General features: G+C 43.2%; 1 protein-coding gene across 15 annotated transcripts in view; it reads right to left on the bottom strand.

Annotated features, from left to right (window-relative positions):
- The window catches only part of MBNL1 (muscleblind like splicing regulator 1), a 179,194-nt gene that overhangs the window by 142,505 nt on the left and 23,262 nt on the right, over positions 1 to 13,427 (bottom strand). Inside the window, exon 2 of one of the 15 annotated variants that reach the window (XM_053390298.1) lies at positions 40 to 226. The exons of 12 other annotated variants lie outside the window; for them this stretch is intronic. The gene's annotated coding sequence lies outside the window, so the exon portion shown is untranslated. Of the gene's footprint in view, positions 1 to 39; positions 518 to 11,750; positions 11,772 to 13,427 lie in introns of those variants that run through there. 2 more of the 15 variants (XM_053390299.1, XM_053390297.1) reach the window with 2 other exon arrangements.

Raw genomic sequence — 13,427 nt, 5'->3', positions numbered from 1 at the left:
CCCCCTTCTCGGTCTCAAAACAAAACAAAAAATACTTACAGTGCAGCATATTGCAGCCGGCCATCGTGGGCTTATTAAAAAGGGGGCCGTTCTGCCCTTCTGAAGCAAGGCATGATGATAGGGAGATAACCAATCACAGACAGTGTTGCAGCAATATTCTGGGCAGAAAGCCAGTCGTGTGGGCTGTCTTATGAAAGGTCGCGCCTGTCAGACGTTCATTGCTATGCTATAAGCAGAGAAGACGTCCATCAGATGCGACTTTATTCCACTGCAAGAGGACGACCATGTGGGTTTTGAAATTTACCCAACATGCAGCGAGTGGAATAAACCATGTTAGCTGGGGTTTTTTTTCTAAACAGCTTCCAACTCCAGCACCAAGTGCTTGCAGCGTCCAGGCAGAGGAAAGGGGGTGGCCTGCAGAGCAAGGGGGGGGTGGATAAAAAGGAAAGCAGGAAAAGCAGCAAGCTTCCCAACTGCAGGTCACATTTAGGCTGCTTTTCTCCCCGCTTTGCATCGAAGCCCAGCAAGCCCAGAGCACGCCTACTGTATCTGACAGATGAATATAAAAGGGAAAGGGGTGTTCACAAATGGTACAGTCTCCTGACCTATCCAGTTCACTTCCTTCTAAACCATAAGCCCTGCCTCCTCTACAGAAATCAGCTCGACTTCTCTCTCTCTCTCTCTCTCTCTCTCTCTCTCTCTCTCTCTCTCTTTTTTTTTTTTAAACTGCTGGAGAACTATTCCGTTCAGTCAGCACATAGCCTGCTAGTAGATCCCAGGCAGGTTAGGAAGGAACAGAAATACCTTCAATACAAAATACAAGCCTAGGAGGTAGGAGCGGTGGGTATCTTCAGCCTGCCCAGCCGCCTCCAAAGCCAATCTCGGAGGGGATAAAGTGATTCCATAACCGTCACCTTAAATATTAAGCAGGCAATCTGGTTTAAAGCAACACGATACGCTTCGGGTCGACACTTAAAGCGATAGCGTCAACAAACGGCCTACGGTTTTCTGAGGCTCGTGTTCACACCAGAACTCAGCTCCCTAGGGGCTCACGTCTTAAAATGGCTTCTTTAAGAAAGGAGTTTGCTTTGCACTATTACTAGTCAGGATACTCTCCGCCAGAAGAAGAAGGAAAAAAAGACAGACAGAGAAAGAGAGAGAGATGAAGATGGTAATGATTATTATTCAGAGAGGCAAACAACTGCGGTATTTTTCGGCCCGTGGGAGAGAGAAGAGCTGTTGTAAATTTCATAAACCAAATTAATCTGACGGGACTTTCACAAGATTGCACGGTTTTGTTCCAGTTTAGTTAACTCTGAAAAGCAGAGGGTGTTTTCACAAGCGTTGAATTTGTTCCTTAGGATTTGTTCTCTCTCTCTCTCAGAAAGCTTGGAGCACCCTTTGCCTGCCTGATGAAATTCTCTAAGCATGGGGGGAAAGTGTAGTGATTTCTACTTGCGGGTGCATATTTTATTCCTTATGCATGGAAGTGCCTTTGTAGGTATACTTACATCAGAACCTAAAGATGGGATCGGCAAGAGGCAAGCCCAGAACCAAGTCCAGCCACCTGCAGCCAATTCGCAAGCATGAGAAATGTATGAAGGGGCAGCTCCTAGCCACACACCTGAAAGGTAGTAGCAGAATCCTGGCCTGAAGAACTGGCTTGCCATGTGAGCCACTACACTAGCTTCCTGGGAGGTGGGTCACTGTTGCATGCTGGGAGGAACAGGGACGAGGCAATGTGGAAGTCTGTGTGGTGTAAACACACTGGCAAAGCCAATCCTGTGTTCCTGCTGGTGCATTTGCACCGTGCTGGCCTTGTCCGCCCCCCCCCCCCTGTAAGCAGCAGCAACCCGCCTCCTGGAAAGCTAGCATAGGGCCTTCAAACAACCAATCTCCCGCTCTTCTTCAAGGGGCCCCTCCAGTAAAACGAGTTAAGCACTATTCTAATAAAAACCAATTGCCATGCCATCTTTTCCCCAGTACATCTACGCAACCAAGAAAACGGTGAACATACTAGTCTTGCCTAATGCATAAGGCGATATTCAAATTTCTTCCACCATTCCAGCCCTCAGACATTTCAGTACAGTGCTAATACGTAGCTCAGTTGGTTAAAGCATGGCGCTGATAATGCCAAGGTTGCAAGTTCGGTCCCCGTAAGGAGCAGCTGCATATTCCTGCATTGAAGGGGATTGGACCAGACGATCCTCAGGGTCCCTTCCAACTCTACCACTGTTTGATTCTATGTCTGCTCAAAAGTAAGTCCCACTGAGTTCAGTGGGGACCACTGCCAGGCAAGTGGGCAAAAGATTGCAGCTTTGCAGTGCGACTTTATACATGCCTACTAAGTAGGGACGTGGCTGGCACTGTGGGTTAAACCACAGAGTCTAGGACTTGCTGATCAGAAGGTCGGCGGTTCGAATCCCCGCAACAGGGTGAGCTCTCGTTGCTCGGTCCCTGCTCCTGCCAACCTAGCAGTTCGAAAGCACGTCAAAGTACAAGTAGATAAATAGGTACCGCTCTGGCGGGAAGGTAAACGGTGTTTCCGTGCGCTGCTCTGGTTCGCCAGAAGCAGCTTAGTCATGCTGGCCACATGACCCAGAAGCTGTACGCCGGCTCCCTCGGCCAATAAAGCGAGATGAGCGCCACAACCCCAGAGTCGGTCATGACTGGACCTAATGGTCAGGGGTCCCTTTACCTTTACCTTACTAAGTAGTAAGATTTATGAAGTTCAAGGTGCTTAAGTACACTCTTCCCTAAGTCCCGCTGAACTCAATGGGGCTTACTTTTAAGTAAACACATATGGGATCCTGCTCTTAACCTCTTATAAAGACAAGGAATCAAAAAGATAAAACAGTGAGACTGGGAGATTTTTAACCTTGCTGTCTTTAGTATTTTGATTTCCTGGAGCAAAGTAACAAGAGGAATGTTGGCCTCTCTTACAGTGGTCTCCCACCCCCCACCCCACCCCATTTAAAAGCCATAATTGCAGCACTAACCAGCTAGGACACAGAAATCCTCTGTGATTAGGTGCAGAGCATGCCGCAATCAGTCTTGGCATGTTATTGGAATTCGGTCTGTGAAAACACCACCCCAGTTCCAGATTCATCAATCCAGAAACCTCCTTCAGTCATTCATCAGTGGAATCACCATGCCACTCTTTAAATGCTCTTTGGAAGAGGAGATAAAAATCTATCTTTTCCCAAAGTTACAGTGTGCAAAGTCACAAGTGATCAATATTACACGACGTGAGCAAGAGGTTTCTAAAGGAATAGCAATTTCTGGATATATATTTTTTTACATTTTCTAGCAATCCTTTTTTGTTCATTATGTCTACTGCTGTGGAAATAATTACTTTCTCTTTATCCCAAAATATGCTATAAAACACATACAGAAAGATAGATATACTGAAAAGAGAAGTGTGTTTTATGGTTACCTGCTTATCGCCACAATAAAATATGCCATAAATGGTTGATCGCAAGAAACTGTGTATGTTGTTATCCATTTAATAAGGATCTCCAACATTTCTGTAGCAAGATGCTGAATACTAAAATTAACAATGCACAACCTTCTACTTTGGTATTTACCCAAGTATTTCATGCAGCAAATGGATACATACTGCATGGATATATGCAGCTATGGCAAAGAATTATAGGGCAAAACCAACTCCACCCTGTTCTTTGAACAGCACAGCACATTGTTATTGATCTGCAAATTCAAGGTGCTGGTGTTAACCTTTAAAACCCCTAAACAGATAAAGATAAAACACAATGTTATACTACTAGCTTGTTTAATGTATTAGTCACAATACAGCAAAATGGTAGCAACATTGTTATTAGTTGGTGAAGTTGTTTCAAAGAATGGTGGTGTTATTATTTATTTTTGCATTGGGGATGTTTGTTATCAATAATAGCAGTAGGGTTTATTTATTTTTAAAAATAAAAATAAATATATGTTCCTAAAGAAATCTATCCCTTATTGAACTGGGTAAAGGTAAAAAAAGGTAAAGGACCCCATGACAGTTAAGTCCAGCCAAAGGTGGTGCTTATCTCGCTTTCAGGCCGAGGGAGCCAGCGTTTGTCCACAGACAGCTTTCTGGGTCATGTGGCCAGCATGACTAAACCGCTTCTGGCGCAATGGGACACCATGACAGAAACTAGGACCCCCTAGGAACTACAGCTAGAGCCTCTAACCTGTTTAATACTTCTTCACAATGAGGTACACCACACACCACTGTATTGTTTTAAGTGGCTAACAGACAGGGTGGGTGTTTGTTTTTTCAAACAGCTATTACCTGATTGTTCTCTTTTTGCTGGTGTATCTGTTATGCCTTCATTTCATTAGCTATCTTGGGATTTTGGGGGGTTTGATGTCCCCATCTGTAGTTTTTAATGGGGATTGCCATATATTTCATTACTGTCAACCTGTTTTTTGTAAGCCGCCACCCTGAATTTTCTTTGAAATGGAGGGAACGTATAAGATTTCAAAAACATAAATGTTAAACAGTGACAGTAATAGAGGCAACAGCTTGAACATATCCATTGAGGTTCACTGACATTTAGTGCTCAATCCCATATGCCTAAGAATACAAGACAAAAACTATACTAAGCAAACTTAGGGTCTAACCCAGGATTGAGTAGCATTTGGCTGTGGATGTTGTTTGATTCCAGCCGCCATCCTCCCCAACCAGTCTGGCCAACGATTGGAGATGAATGGAATAGTAGTTCAAAAACCTGGATGGCTGCAATATAGCATCCCCTGCCTGTTCTAGTCCAATACAGTGGTACCTTGGATTAATAACTTAATTCGTTCCGGAGGTCCCTTCTTAACCTGAAACTGTTCTTAACCTGAGGTACCACTTTAGCTAATAGGGCCTCCCCCTGCCGCCGCCACGCGATTTTTGTTCTCATCCTGAGGTAAAGTTCTCAACCTGAGGTACTATTTCTGGGTTAGTGGAGCCTGTAACCTGAAGCGCCTGTAACCTGAAGCGTCTGTAACCCGAGGTACCACTGTATCCTGTTCCCAACACTGATCAACCTCCAGGATGCCTACAAACTTTAAAATTGAAATTGATTTCAAACATTCAGCTACAAAAAAAATTATATCCTAAGTACTCAAAGTGTGAGGAGCCTCCACTATTTTATAAGCTGCTCCTCCTTGACCATATCCCAGCTTCCTAGTTTAGACCATGTCCTTTTTCTGCCTTCTGCCTCTGAGCTTGTTGCACTGATTGGTTGTGCCGGTGGACAATTATACAACTCCTTATTTATTTCAGGGACGCGGGTGGCGCTGTGGGTAAAACCTCAGCACCTAGGACTTGCCGATCGCATGGTCGGCGGTTCGAATCCCCGCAGCGGGGTGCGCTCCCGTCGTTCGGTCCCAGCGCCTGCCAACCTAGCAGTTCGAAAGCACCCCCGGGTGCAAGTAGATAAATAGGGACCGCTTACCAGCGGGAAGGTAAACGGCGTTCCGTGTGCTGCGCTGGCTCGCCAGATGCAGCTTGTCACGCTGGCCACGTGACCCGGAAGTGTCTGCGGACAGCGCTGGCTCCCGGCCTATAGAGTGAGATGAGCGCACAACCCTAGAGTCTGGCAAGACTGGCCCGTGCGGGCAGGGGTACCTTTACCTTTACCTTTATTTATTTCTGCACTTTTAGCAAGCACTGGACCTTTTGCCATGAATCCACTGCTGTGTAGCCTCCTCCTATCCCTTCTAGATTCATTTAACCTGCCCCTTCCCCCAGCCTCGGAGGAAAATGAGCACCAAGCATTTAAGCTGTCTCCCCTTGCCTTGCCTTTATCATCCCTGCGATGATTTGAACACATTCCACCCTCCCCGTCCCCAAGTCTCACTGGGGCAAAGTTTCAAAACCCTTGAACTGCAAATATTTAACAGACATCACTGAGAAGTAAGTTCAAGGTTCTGCTACAGGGAAGATCTGCTTCCAGGCTCATTCTGGCCTCAGTTTAGCAACTTCAGTGAAATACACCAAGAAGAGTTCTAAAGGGCTTAACAAAGCCCAAAGAGGGTATTTAAAAGAAGTCTAAATTAGCAGGATAAAGGGCAGTGATTCACAAGCTTGCTTTAATCTGTATGAAGCAACTGTCTGCTCCTTGCATGCTCCAAGTGACTGCAATGTTTTGATTATTTCCACCCTCTCCTGCTCATAGGGCTATGTTTTCACATAAGCAGAGCTTCTGGGGTTGCAAGGAGGAAGACGTAAATAAACATTAACTTGGGAGAATATGAGCTGGGTAGAGAAGAATTAAAGAGGGTCATGTGGAAAGGGCATGAAATTATACTAGATATACTTCACAAAGCCAATTTCACAAACTGGCCCTGATTTTTTTTCCCCATCTGCCCTTAACACATCTTCCCGTTTTCTTTAAAAAAAAGAGAACACCAAGGCAAATTACTGCCATTTAAAGAGCACTTTAGCCCTAAAAATATGGGCACGGACGCTGCATTATTCTGCTGAATATCTTGACTAAGCATCCGGTGACATTTTTATATCAGTTTCCTAAATCAAAACACAAACCTTTATGGGCAGTATGTCATAACAAATATTTTGCTCCCCTGTTATATGTAGGAGTAAGGCTTAAATGCTTGAACAGGAATAATTATGGGCTGAAGATTATGAGACTCTGAAAGTTATGTGGAGAATTGTGACAGAGCCTGGACAATGAATTCTCTAATATACACCTTTCCAGGTATATAATATTTTCCACCAAAAGAAAAAGAAAAAAAGCTCCAGATCATTAAACTTTAAATTAACAAATTTGTGGTCAATATCACACCCAAAAATATCAAAATGTAATGGAAGTAAAATAGGAATCTATGTAAACCAATGGTTGCGCTCTCTAGGTTTTCTTACTGTTCTGTTTTTACAGGCTTTATCAAAGTAGTAACTTCAGGGCAGGGGGACTGAACTAAGAATAACACTTGGCAATTTTTAAAGTCAGTTTTTCATTATTTTAATATTTTCCAATGACTTGTATGCATTTTCACTATTTGCTTATGCATTCTTCTATTTAACACTAGAAAAAGACTTTATCCCAAGTAATCTCAAGAGATGGGCAGGGTTGAGACAACAGTTCTCTTTCTTGCCAAATTCTGGAATATTTGGAGCTAAACAGGAAATATCACAAGGATATTTGGGAAGAGGAGAGTAGGCAGAAAGTGAAGCTGGTAGGTAATCAAAATGCAATCTGCAGTCTACGGATGGGGGATAAATTTGACTCTGTTCGCTTTAAAGTCACATTGATCAAATTCACACTTTCTGAAACAATATGAGAACTGAAATACTGCCGTCCTTCAAAATTCACACTTATCCAGATTTTGCAGTGCCGCTGTCCAACCATTCAACATTTACAAAAATACATATATGAGAAAGATGTGTGCATGAAAAATGAATATATTAGTGAAAATAATATTATATGCATTGTACTGGGAGAAACTACTGGCAAGCATGTGCACATTGGTCAAAACTGCACATACAACATGCAGTTGCTATGAGAAATTCACACAAAGTTGCTGAATAATTTTCATGAAGATTTTTTTAAGGAAATTTTTAAAAATCGCTCCAGAGATCTGGGGAGCCGAATTTAGGACTGGGAAAATGAGAGCCAAAAAATTTCAGAATCTACCATCTCTACTCCAGTCATGTATAAGAGGCCTGCCTGACCAACCAGTGTTGTTGCTGTTTACAGTCCCATACATACAGCAAATGTAGGAAACCAATGGAGACCTCCATGGGCCACCATACATGGCTACGTCTATCCTGCAAGAGTGGCAAGCTGATGCAGCTCACCAGTGGAGAGGAGCCACTACACTAGCTTCCTGGAAATAGTGCCACTGCTGCTTGAAAAGGGGAGGCACGAGATGGGCGGCAGGAAGGAGGTAAGGGTTTTGCAGGCACACCGGAATGAGCACCATCTTGGTTCTGACTACCCAGCCCTGACCTCCCAGTCTTCTCACCCTTACCCTGCTCCCTCCCGGGTCCAGGGATGCCACTGCCGCAAAGCTAGCATTGTGGTTCCACCCCACCAGGCAATCCACTTCTGGTGGGAAGCTGTACAGCATGGGTAGGCAAACTAAGGGTCGGGGGCCGGATCCAACCCAATCACCTTCTAAATCTAGCCCATGGATGGTCTGGGAATCAGCGTGTTTTTACATGAGTAGAATGTGTGCTTTTATTTAAAATGCATCTCTGGGTTATTTGTGGGGCCTGCCTGGTGTTTTTACATGAGTAGAATGTGTCCTTTTATTTAAAATGCATCTCTGGGTTATTTGTGGGGCATAGGAATTCGTTCATATTTTTTTTCAAAATCGTGAAGCTGAGGCTCCAATACTTTGGCCACCTCATGAGAAGAAAAGACTCCCTGGAAAAGACCCTGATTTGGGGAAAGATGGAGGGCACAAGGAGAAGGGGACGACAGAGGACGAGATGGCTGGACAGTGTTCTCGAAGCTACCAGCATGAGTTTGACCAAACTGCGGGAGGCAGGGGAAGACAGGAGTGCCTGGCATGCTCTGGTCCATGGGGTGACGAAGAGTCGGACACGACTAAACGACTAAACAACAATAACAAGTCCGCCCCCCCCCACTAGGTCTGAGGGACAGTGGACCAGCCCCCTGCTGAAAATGTTTGCTGACCCCTGATGTACAGCCTGTGTCAGGGAATCTCAGAAAGAATGTTGTTCCTAAACTATACAAGAAAATAGAAATAATCTTGCTCTCTGGGGCTTCAAACGAGTAAGGAACATAACTGAAACTTGTTTCCAGATTTTTCCAGCCATTCAATTAATCAATTATTCAGAGGATTACTAAATGGAGAGGCTAAAGAATTAGCACTGAAAAAATTACAAACATCAGCTACAAAAGGAAGATTTCACTTTAAACTACGCTCTATTATTGCTCCAAAGAAATGGATTCATTTTCATATTCTCATTACACTTGTCATCAAAGGGAAAACACATTTGAGTAGGAACCCTCTGTTTATGCTTCGTATACATGCATCCATGGTTCCGTAATTGATTTAGCAGAATACTGGTTGTTTTGCTCCATGGGAAGTCAAAACACACATGCAAGGAAATGTACAAACAGCATTCATTTAATGCAGCATTAATCAGCCTTAAAAATTAGAAAAGCAAGGAACAAAAGGAAGTCAAAAGTCGTGAACTGAATTGCAGATAAAAAGAAAAATATGTGGAGTGTTTATTAGCCTATATAGCTGGTGGGCCTCATACTGGCTTTTGAAAATGCATTATGTTACTGTCGCAGTATCATAGTGGGACTACACTTCATAATCAGCTAGTAGAAAATATTGGTCAGCTAGCATCCAGCCCGAATCTGTAAAGTCCTGCTATTCACCGGGGACTAAAACCCATGATGCCCACTTTGCACTGGGCTGCTGGCAAAGAGGGATGGCAGTATTACAGAGTTTCCCGTTCCACCTGCCAAGCATGTGGGAGGGCTGATGCGCCCCTGGTAACAGCCCTGCCAGCAGCAGCCCATGGAAAGTCCGGAAACGGGGAGTGCTAGGGTGGGGAAGGGGAAGAGCAGAGCTGATCTAGGATCCACTGGATCCCAAGCTAGCCCCACTGCCATCACACAATTCAGGAAGGTGCAGTGATTTCCCCGTGTTCCACTTTCTGACCCAGCCAGCATCAGCGGAAGGCTGCAGACAGTGGTCCTAGTGCTTCATTAAGCAGCGGCCAGGGTTTGAATCCCACCCTTTCACAATAAGGGCAGGGAGCAGGAAGCCTGGGAACCAAAAATATACTGTATTTTTTGCTCTATAAGACTCACTTTTTCCCTCATAAAAGGAAAGGGGAAATGTGTGTGTGTCTTATGGAGCGAATGCAGGCTGCGTAGCTATCCCAGAAGCCAGAACAGCAAGAGGGATTGCTGCTTTCACTTCGCAGCAGTCCCTCTTGCTGTTCTGGCTTCTGAGATTCAGAATATATTTTTTCTTGTTTTCCTCCTCCAAAAACTAGGTGCGTCCTTGATTTTCTATCCTAAAAGCAAAAACAAAACAAAAAACAGCCCAACTGTGCTGTGTTTTCACCCCGATTGATTGGCAGCCCTGCACAGAGTTGTAATGAGATAGTTTTTATGCATGCATTTCAAATGCTTTCTAAAAGGCTCTAAGCTTCGGCGGTAGCGTGAGCTAAAGTTCCAATCAGATAAATAAAGTGTGTGGTAATTACTTCACCAAGCAGCAAGAATGCAGTCAAGAGATAGGTGACAAGATAAAATTAAACCATGAACCACGAGGACAGATGGCTGGGCTTGGAACTACCGGTACGTATTTAATAAAACAACGCCACACTAGATGAAAACCATCTAGCACCGTATTCCGATTATCAAGCTGGCAAACAAACAGGAAATGGCAGGGCTTGTCTCTCTTCCGTTTTTTGTAGTCATGAAGTTTGCAATTACCTAGTTCGGTAGACAAACTGTCAAGCTCAAACAACACCATTTCTACCGGAAGTTCTTCTCTGGTCCAGTATGCTAAATGAGATCTTGCGCATGCACAATCAGCATTCGTCAGACCCAAGCCAGGTGCTCAGGCTTTTAAATATGCTAACCTTTTATTTTTCATGGATTATGTTTTTATCCAGGATATACAATATTCTGTGGCAAAATAATACTGAGAAAACTGATCTAGCTACTTCACTGAGCCACCAAGATTCTGTGCCCCTGAATATGATTTTTTAAAAACATACACAAAGAGAGAGAGCGAGAGGGGGGGTGTTCTCTATTGCTTTGTTGCTTGTCCTACTGATCTACAGTTTACTAGCGATTTTGTGCACCTCCAACATGTCGCTTGGATAATGCACTAATGCAGCAAAGTGCTATGGTTCTATGGTCAACACCTGCAAAAATATCGACGCCCCATTGGCTACTGCTATTCTACATGAGCATTCGACATTCAGCATTTGATTTTTCTGTGGACATGCAATGTTTTTCAGGATCTGACAGATGACATGCAACTGCAGCAGCATTTGACAAAAGAAGCCAGGAAAAATTTGAATGTTGTTGTAAAGGTTCAGCTCCGGGACGTTAATATCGAATGTTGATGCAAAAATTCAAAATCGCAAATCGCGGTTGAACATTTTTATTTCCCCCCCTCCCTCAAAATTGCATTTCAGCACTCATCTTGTACAGTCAAGACGTGATATGCACATTTTAGTTACGAAACGTTGACAACAGGCTCCAAAATTGGGTAATTTGTCCCCCTGCCTCCCAAAATCAATAAATCGCAGTTCAGTACTGATCTAGTACAGTAAAGTAGTGCCACACAACAGGATTACTGAAAGTGAGATCAGTGGAGTAAATTCACTAGACCAGAGGGTTCGCATTTTGGCAGGGCAACTTTAGCAGGCAGCACATGACTCCGAAAAACAGTAAAAATATTTTAAGAATGTTTTGAATACACTTGGGACTTTCTTACTAAAGTTTTGTTCTACAGATGTTCAAAACCCAAAGGGCTCATTAGCAGAGTTTGTAAATTAGTCAGGCCTAATCTGCAGTGTGAAAAAATCCATAGAAGCTATGTGAACGCCTGGACTGAGATATTCTCACAACATATAGTGAGTAATTCCAAAATTGTTCACCAACTGAACACAGTATGTTCTTGTATTATACAATGCTACATAAACCAAGCAAGCTTTTAGGCCGAGCTGTTCATGAGACACAGCAGTCATGGAAAAAGCACTGAGGAAGTGAAATAAATTTGTTACTCACTTTCACAGGCAAAACCTTTTGTTTGGCTAACCACGCTTCTGAATCACCTGAATCCTAGAAGAAAACCTCTTAAGTAATCCGTAATACATTTGGTTGAATGCAGACCAAGAAAATTGCACTGATCTCCAACTAAGTCATTCTCATGTAAACAGACTCGATATACATTATGAAAGTACAGATTATAAATATTTGAGTGGTGCCTCACCGGCCTTTTTACATGTGTTATTCTGTATTTTATTGAAGCTTTAAACTATTTCATTATATTTTATCCACTGCATTTGTATTATTATCATTATCCGCCTTAAAAACAATTTAGTGGAAGTGGAGTTATAAATTTAATAAATTAAGGAACGTCAAAAATAAACTTGCATAACTTATAAATGTCAAATGTCATTCACAAGCCATGCTGCCTAATTCTGTATCACTGCATTATACTTACACAAATTTTGCTGACTCATCCTCAAGGATGCATTAAAAGCCATTATTGCTCTTCTAACTTAAGGCCCCAATAACTGCCCAATGATCCCTCAAAACGAAGCTTAAAAACTATTGCTGACTTTACGTATAATTCAAATGCAGCCTGACTATAAAACTTTACACTGGTGGGGCCCAACATAGCTTAGAGACATCCTGCTTCTCTGTGTTCTGTTAAACTTGCTCATATTGGCAAAGAGAGCGCATCTTGTCAGTTGCTGCATATTATGAAATTCCCATCTTATGGAAATTGCCAGAGCCCTAGCCTCAAAAACAATCCATTTAAGGAGGGCCCAGTTTAGAAATACGCTAGTCTCTTACATTCATATTCTTGCCTTCCTGCCATGATAGAACCCAAGGCAACATACATGCATGAGTGTCATGCCTTTGCAATTCATTCTCACAATGCCCCTTCTCTGCTCCCAACTTGGGACACTATGACTGAAGACTTCCTGCGTTAACCCCAACCCTCTCCCATTTCTCCTGAACGAACCAGAAATCCACGGTGACCGGGATCAGATCACATCTGACCAGCTCTTAAACCAGCTTCAAGATCCTAGTTGGCTCCAGCCCTGGCAAACGATGGAATTAGATCTAGTAAACCCAGGCAAGACTAGAGCAGAAGAGAGAAAGAACAGAACGCATGGGCAAAAGGCTTAAACACTTCTCAATTTAATAAGTCATGTATACCTGAAGGAGTGTCCACCCACCTGGTCCAGCCCGAACACTGAGGTTCAGCTCTGAGGGTCTTCTGCCGGTTCCCACACTGCAAGAAGCGAGGTTGCAGGGAACCAGGCACAGGGCCTTCTCGTTAGTGGCCTTCCCATCAGATGTCAAGGAAAAAACAACTATCTGACTTTTAGAAGTCATCTGAAGGCAGCCTTGTATAGGGAAGTTTTTAATGTTTGATGTTTTTGTGTTTTTAATATTATGTTGGGAGCCGCCCTGAGTGGCTGGAGCAATAATAAATAATTATTAATATCATTAATTATTATGTACATCCTAAGCAATCCAGTGACTAAGGTTAACCCATCTTGGACTTTGGACTTTAATTGAAAGGCAGAATATGCTTTGTTTAAATAACTAAGTAAATAAATAAGCTGTAGATCTGTTATAATGCAGTATAGTTTGTTTTAGTTTTAAATAAGTGTTGGGATTTGCCCCAAAGCTACATAATATACTTTTTAAATAATGCACTGGCAT

The sequence above is a fragment of the Podarcis raffonei genome, chromosome 5 (assembly GCF_027172205.1).
Source record: "Podarcis raffonei isolate rPodRaf1 chromosome 5, rPodRaf1.pri, whole genome shotgun sequence".
NCBI lineage: Eukaryota > Metazoa > Chordata > Lepidosauria > Squamata > Lacertidae > Podarcis > Podarcis raffonei.
The sequence above is the reverse complement of the archived record's forward strand: the minus strand, read 5'-3'. Positions and strand labels throughout refer to the sequence as shown.